Source organism: Siphateles boraxobius, unplaced genomic scaffold (genome assembly GCF_051911475.1).
Source record: "Siphateles boraxobius isolate OS27281-9 unplaced genomic scaffold, OSU_SipBor_1 53, whole genome shotgun sequence".
Taxonomy (NCBI): domain Eukaryota; kingdom Metazoa; phylum Chordata; class Actinopteri; order Cypriniformes; family Leuciscidae; genus Siphateles; species Siphateles boraxobius.
Window position 1 is genome coordinate 13802030 of NW_027509175.1, and position 8441 is coordinate 13810470.

General features: G+C 39.8%; 1 long non-coding RNA gene across 1 annotated transcript; it reads right to left on the minus strand.

The window, feature by feature from the left end:
- Positions 1-750: 750 nt before the first annotated feature.
- LOC143714046 (uncharacterized) lies at positions 751-903 on the minus strand. Its single transcript, XR_013195393.1, has 2 exons — positions 846-903; positions 751-807 (listed from the first exon to the last, which is right to left on the minus strand). It is a non-coding gene; the product is annotated as an uncharacterized LOC143714046 (long non-coding RNA).
- Between the last annotated feature and the right edge of the window lie 7538 nt (positions 904-8441).

The window sequence follows — 8441 nt, forward strand, 5'->3', positions numbered from 1 at the left end:
ACTGATTCTGTGTCTGAGCACTGTGTAGTAGAGTAGAGGACGACAGAAGATCCCTCCATCTATGTGCACTTTCTTGCTGGCATTGTACATTATGATTATTGTTGGCTCTGTGATGAATACCTTATGTTCCTCTATTGCAAGTAGCTTTGGATAAAAGCATCTGCTAAATTAATAAATGGAAATGTTTAGAGAAAGAGATCACAACAATTAGCTCCATTTGTGTCAGGGTTCTGTCACTTCTCTAGTGAGTGCGCGGTTTCGAGCGTGCTCGTGCCGTGCACTCACTTGTTTACTTGGCTTGTCACATGTGCGGGTGTGGTTTTTGGATCCCGGCACGTCGGCTTAGTTTGGTTTCAGTTCTGTGTCGGGATTCAGACATCCATGCTCCTTGTGTTTGTTTCCTGTTGTGAGCGCACAGGATAAGCTTATGCTCGTTCTCATGCGCTACGTCTTGTCACGTGAGCGTACGGGTTCGAGTTCGCTCGGGCCGTACGCTCTTCTGTCCATGTGTGTTGTGTTTTGTGTAGCACGCCGTTCGTGTTTACATCGGCCTTGTGCTTTCATGTCATGTTTTGTCTTGTACTGTGTAGCACACAAGCTTGTGTTTTTCACTAGCTGTGTGCTTTCATGTTGACATGTTTTGTGTGAACATGTGGCTTATGAGTGTTCTCATTGGCTGCGAGTTCATGTCTCGTTGTGTGTGAGCAGAGCACATGGCTTGTGATTTGTTTTACTGGCCATGTGCTTGTGTTTTTGTCATGTTTGGTGTGAGCACATGGCTTGTCATGTGTTTCCTTGTGCCATGTGCTCTCCTGTCGATTGTCTAGCCCCTCCCATCTTGTTACCTGATTGATTAATTTGCCCCACCTGTCCTCCCTCGTTACCTGCTTTGTTTGCTCTCCCTATTTATGCCCCGTTTACATGAAGGGAAGATTTCGTTTCTCTAAATACCCGGCTATGTGTAAATGTGGCCTTATTCTCATTGTGTTTCCCAGGGCTCTCAAGTTTTGAAGACAGGCAAGAGTGACATCAACTCTGCACCGGAGTCCTCACTCCTTTCACCACCCCCACACCTGACAATTTGTGCTACAGACACATGAACAATACCTTACATAGTTTCTTTATGAATATTTTGTTACATTGCATTTAAGAGTACATTTTATCAGTTCATGCAGGTCCTGCGAATCAAACCCATGATCTTGGTGTTACTAATGCCATGTGAAGATACAGGGTTGCAAAAACTACAAGACTACAAGAACACTTTAGCAACTACCAAGCAACACATTATTAACCACACACCCTAGCAACTGCATAACAACACCCTGGCAACCACCCAGAACACCCTAGAAACTACCCAGCAACACATTACCAACCATTTAGAACATCTAAGCAAATGCATAGTAACACCATAGCAAATGTCCAGAACATTTTAGCACCTAACCAAACATACTGGCATCCGCACAGAATGGCCTAACAATGGCATAAACAATTTTAGGAACCACATAGCAACACCCTGGAAACAATTCAGAACAATTTTAGTATCAACCCAGCATTGGCAACCAAACATGCCCTAGCAACTGCATAGCAGCGCCCTGGTTACCAGCCTCATCACCCTGGCATAGTGGCAGCTAGTTTGCAGCACTCATATTTTCTTCAGACTAAAGCCCAATTTATACTTCTGCGTCGAACTTACGCCGTAGCTACGCCGTAGGCTGTGCGTAGCGCGCGTACCCTTCGGCGTACCCTGACCTGCACCTCTCCAAAAATGTAACAACGCTTCAAATTTACGCGGACGCAAGCGCTGTGATTGGTCTGCTCAAACCGCTCCCTCGGGTTTCACATGCTCCCTCTGCGTGCGTCAACGTGGACAACGACGCAGAAGTATAAATTAAAACCAATGCGTAGTCTACGGCGTAGAGGCTCTGGCGTATGTCCGACGCAGAAGTATAAATCAGCCTTAACGCTCTACTGAAATCGAATACTTCCCAACTATATAGTAGGCAAAAAACAGTATGTCACAAAAGAAGTCCGAATACATAGGAATCATGATTACCTACTACTTCCGGCGAGATTCTGAAGCGCACATTCGATGGCTGCTTTACTATCCCATGAGGCCACAGGAGGGGATTTATGAATGACAGTGAAGCGACACAGCTGATGCTGGTAGGTCACGTGACAGTAACAACATGGCGGATTATGTAGAATTTCATTCATACAACCCATTCATACTACACAGACCTTATGCGTCAGAGAAACGAGAGGAGCCATCTTCAAAATTTTGTGTTTGAGCTTTTGCGGTAGCTCTGTATATTTCGCTGTCTAAAAGTAATTAGCTGGTGAAGTGGATTTACTTGTTGTAGTGTTAATGAAAGTTATCATGAGCATTGTAGTGTTTGAAGCAGATGTCACAAAAAATGTCAACAGAGCGGGAAGACTTTAAAACGAGCGGATCATTCATAAATCCATAGGATCTTACCTTCATCTGTGGAAATACAAATCAGAAGAGAGAACACAGTGAGCGCAGCGCTGATCAGGGGCGGGGCTATAGAAGGGGCGAGGCCACATAAGAGGCGGGGCCACAGAAGGGGTGGAGCTCAATTCAAATGTAGCACATACTCAGTATAGCATAGTTGGTTGATGAAATGGCTTCATTCAGCTGCAAGCACTAGACACACAACGACTTTCACTCTTTGTAGGTCAATGACATCCACTGGAGCTCGACAGAGACCGTGGCATAAAAGAGCACTTCTTCCTCAAAGCCGTCAGAGAGTGTTTACTTCATGTGGTGTGGGCCACAAAACTTCACACATGTTATTATAATGAGGACATGCTATTTTTGTCACACAACCAACAACTAAAGCATGTAAGGCCTCACCAGTGCCCGAGTCGCTCGCTGCTTTACGATGATGACGCAAGAGTTTGAGTTCAGAGCTAAACGAGCTGATAAGACGCTTATCATGAACGCTAATGATGGGCAGCAGTGGACATGTTTCTAAGACAAGGGGAGGACATGTTTCTGATAACCACGGGCACAGATGGAGCTCATCAGACCATTTTAGGAAACTAAAAGACCCGTGTTCACGAGAAATGACTGAAAACAGGGAGAGGAAGAGAAAAATAAATGTTTCTCAATAAAATAAATAAATGTTTGCGAACATCCTAGATGAAGATGCTCTTTCAAAGCTCAGGACACATATTAGCAACATTATTTTAGAATTGTTTATATGCTATTAAATATTTTGAATTGGCTTTTATTTTTATATTTTCAGTTTTAGCGTTTTATACTTTAATTTTTTTAGTCCATTTAGCTGCCAAGGAAAAAAATTTCATTAATATTTAGCCTATATTGTATTTTTCAGCTTTATTTCAGTTACCACAAACTAACAAGAAAAGAAAAAAAAGGTTTAGTTTGGTTAGGTTAGGTTCAGCACTGTTTATTAAGGTCTCATGTTAAGTTGTTGTTTTTTTGCCTCAAATGTTTCTCAGAAACGGTTTCTATGAACAGACCTAACTGAGTCACTGTAGTTGTCATCTAAGATGAGTTCATATCTGATATCTTTAGATTTCCGACGTTGGTATATTGAGCACAGTTTGAGATATTGTTAAAATGCATATGATGCAAAAAAAAAGTCTCCATTCACGCTCTATTTAATCTCATTGCAGTCTTGGAGAAAAACTATTATATTAAAGACATCTTGTTGTTTTGCTTTCCCATGAAATGATTAACAGTATATGCGACCCTGTCAGTTTAGTCCACAAATAAACGTACAGTTGATGGCTTAGATGTTTAAAGTTGGACTTTTTAAATATCAGTCACTTTAATCTTTAAATGAACAGCTTAGAGAATTACTGCTGACATTATTTGAAGCAAATATTCATAGACTAAAAGACAAGTTACAGCTCCTCTGAAACACCAGACTTAAATATGCCACTGCATTTGATAGCAGAATATCAAAGCAAGTGTTTCTCAGAGCGCACTTCTCTATTCTTAGACCGGCCATGAAACTGATTTGTATTAAACACAAGGAGACAGATAGCCTTACAAGAAACCTGAATATGCTGTGGAAACCTAGTCTGATTGTAACTTCTCAGTCGGCCTTTAGCATTCTCCGTCCAAACAGAAAATAGTTTATGGTTTGGTTTAATGTGCGGGCCGTCCTGTCCGTTTAGTTTACTGTGCGCTGAGTGTTGTATATGGTCAGGAAGATGTTTAGAGTGGTTTTGTGAACATGAGGTGATCCTTCTGCTGCCTTGAATGGATCCCAAAACTCACTCTGCTCCACAATCTGCATGATATTCTGCTCATCTGTTATGAGTGTATCACTAGCTTTATATATTCAATTTGAATGAGGTGTAGGATGTACTTCTGCAGTATGCATATACTAATAATGACCTTATTTGCAGAAATGTGCGCTGTGAAATACCGTCTGTAGACCACAATGCATCTTACATTTCCAATTATGAACCAGAACTAATGTCAACTTCAGTATTTTAACATAAACAGTTTTTTTTAAATACCATCTGCCATATCAGGCATTTTAAATCCAATTTTGTGTAAATGTATACCTATCTGGCAGAAATAAGGTGTTCAGAAATCAGGCAACTTCTTTACTCATAAAAACAATTACTGAATGCACAAATGAAGTACAAAACATTTTTTTTTGGTGCGTCACTTGAATTAAACATTCATGTAAAAAGGATAATATTACATAAATGTAGCATGCTGTACTAGGTGCGTTCACGCCATGTTGTAGCCTAATTACCGTAATTACAAGATTGTAAAAAATGTTCATGCCCTCAGAGATTGTAATTACAGCTTGTAAGATGGGAATTTTCTGAGAGCTCACTTGTACCACGTGACCGCTGCAGCGTTGAGAATGTAAACCACTTAACGGTACTGTATGATATATTCATTATTTTGAGAATTTATCGCATAATAGTGTATAATATTTGAATTATGTTGAGATTTAATCGCATTATACATGTGCAATGATGCACATCCGAGTCCACAAGACGGAGGGAAGTAAGCGAGTAAAGGGCATAAAAATGTGGAGTGGAACAGCCATGGTGAACACAGCAACTGTTTTGAAATAATAGGTGTGTTCATGAAATGTCGGAATTACCGTAATTACGAGATTCCGACTTCATAGAACTCGGAATTTTCTGTGAGCTCCACTGCAGATTCATTTAGCCGTTGGTAGCGTTTCAAGTCCGTGTAGCTTCGTCATCACGTTAATTCTGTAATTACAACATGGGTGTGAACACAGCAAATGTGTTGCGTAATGTGCATTTTTAAAGGGGTCCTTGATTATGATTTCACTTTTCTTCATTTAATTAGTGTGTAGTGATGCTGTTTGAGCATGAACAACATCTGCAAAGTTGCAACGGTCAAAGTTCAATGCAAAGGGAGACATTTTCTTTAACAGAAATCACTTTTAAGGACTAGAACAAATGGCTGGTAGAAACTACAATGAGCTTCTTCCCAGGTTGTTGACACCACAAAATGGTGGATAACATTGTCAGGGTCTGAATCGGGCTCGAAATGGTTTGAAATTGAAGCCATTGTCAATATTTACATCTGAGTAGAGCCAGAGCCCATCTAACGGAGAGCATTGGCACTTCCTATTAGCACCATTGTATCATCTTGGTTGCAGTTCCATTAGAATTCCACTGGAGGTGATCGCGGGCGAGTGTAGAATGAATGGGAGTCTATGGAGCTAGACGGCTAAATGTATCCCTTTCTCCTGCTTGTCGTTGAATCAGCGTATATTTTATTGTTGATTCCACAAGTTTAATATAGATTATAGTCCAAAAGTCGAATGAACGAGTACTTATGTCCTTTCGATTTCTTACAGGTTAGATCGTTGTTGGCCGGAACACACTAGCATTCTGCTATTATGTGACGTCATCACATTTTTTAACGGATTTTTAGAATAGATAAGTGAACTTAAAAATGCAATTTTCAGCTGAGTGTATCATCTTAGCCCCCCCTTTTGAATGCAACTTTCAAATTACTTGACAAAAAATTACATCCCTAGAAAAGTGGATTTCTGGGGGTGAAACCCCATAGACTCCCATTCATTCTGCACTCGCCTGTGAGCGCCCCCGCATGGACAGAGACGTGTTACTGCAGCCAGTCCAGAAACCAGAAGTAACCAGACAGTGCCAATTCTCTTTCTATTAGACATTCTCTGGTAGAGCTTGAGGTTATGAAGGGGCGGGACATTTCCCGAACATGTGCTAAGCGCTGCCAATCACAACACACTGGGCCAGCTAACCAATCACAGCACATTTCGTATTTCGGAAGGAGGGGCTTCATCGAAAACGACACATTCAACCAGACTGGGGAGAGAGGAGCTGTAAAATATGTGAAAAAATAATGTGTTTTTTGAACAATTAAGCATGAAAATGTATTCTAGTACACCCAAAAAACAAAATCAAGACTTTGTAAAAGGGCATAATAGGACCCCTTTAAAAACAGTAGGACTATATATACTGTGCAGTATGCAAGAAACAGCATGTTAGTGTGCAAATCAGAAACTTTAAGGGTTAAACAAAGCATTTTCAGTCTGGCATGGAAAGTGTCATATGGATGAGAGTGACTGCAGAGACTCGATGGCAACACACACTCGCTCAGTGATGGATGGATTTGTGCCCTGTGCAACAGACGGACTTACAATGAGAACTGGACTTGTTTGAGCACAGGCACATCGATCCAGCATTTTAAGCGTAGAGTGAAATCTCACCCTTCGATTTTTTTATGTTTTTGAAAGAAGTCTCTTTTGCTCACCAATGCTGAATTAGTTTGAGCAAAAATACAGTAAAAATGTAAATAAACAGCTGTTTAAATATATTTTAAAGTGTCATTTATATCCTCTGATCAAAGCTGAATTTTCAGCCTCATTACGTTAATCTTCAGTGTCACATGATCCTTCAGAAATCATTCTAATATGTGGATTTGCGGCAATTCTGATTATTATCAATGTTGAAAACAGTTGTGCTACTTCATATTTTAATGGAAACCAGGACACATTTTATTTTTCAGGATTCTTTGATGAATAGAAGGTTCAAAAGAGCAGCATTTCTTTGAAATAGAATCTTTTGTAACATTTAAATGTCTTTAATCTCACTTTTGATCAATTTAACGCATCCTTGCTGAATAAAAGTGTTAAGAAATCTTACTGCCTGTATGTACGGTATACTGTATGTATTGTAATGTACTATATATTCATTAATATATACAAAACACAAACTATTGTATGATAATTACAATTTGTAAAATTTTTCTTTCCTTTTGAATTTGCAGGGAAATATGACCTTTTAATAAATGTGCATATCGTGCAAATATTTTCATGAGCATGCACAATATGTGTTGGCACAGTGACTAAGAACTTGAGTGTAAACCTGTGCAAAGGCTCAGTTCCTCTCCACTGTTTCTCACCATGGTGGGTTTACATTGTTGCCATGACGTTGACGAGACACCAAAGGATTCCTCGTCTGTCTGAGCGCTCCGGTTTAACATTTACACTGAGGAGCAGAGAGTGATGTTCTCATTACACTCCTGAACGTATTACACCACTCAGTCCACAGACTTTACAAGCCATGGAAAATGAAACAATGTTTATGAGTTAGTGACAGTATACCAGAGATCAAATGAAGACACCTAATATTTGAGATGACTCTTTACAAAATGTACCATTGTATCATACTATTTTGAGCACGATACCATAGTAAAACACTTTGTTTTGAATATGCACCATGGTTTTAAACATGCACCAAGATAATGCTTTGTTTTTTTTCTAGCACTATGATACTATTTGTAATACTGTACCATGGTGTAAAATTATGATAATCATATAAAAGTGTTGCACTAGAATCTCTGTACCAGTGCATGGTTTTTGCGCTGGTTTATACATGTCTCTGTACGAGGTTCAGGGTTGCCTCAAGAGCAGAACTGCAAATATATGTGAGAGTGTCAAATTAGAGTGAATTCGAGAAGAGCGACAGACTGCAGCTAAAAAAAGAAAAGAAGAGGAAAGTGGAACATGCTGCAACACAGAGCGAACAAATTGCCCGTCACACAGTTGACGAACATCTTTCCAGTCCCACACATCCAATCAGCAGCAATTACAGCAGAAGAGTTTCCCAGCAAGTGGAAAAATATCAGAAATAAGCGGGCGAATGAAGAGATGCCATTTCCTTCTAGCGCTGCAAATGTATTTGCCAAATCCTTATTGACACATGCATAAAAATATACGGCGCTGTCATATAGAATTCTGCACAAATGACGTGTGGTCATTAAGATATGACAATTATCATAAATAATGTGCCATTTCAGATTTATCTGCACACGACCCCATGCGAAAGGATAAAATGTATAAATTTGCAAGTGGATGCCTATGGCAAACTACATTTGCATTTCAACAAAGAAACAGCAGAAT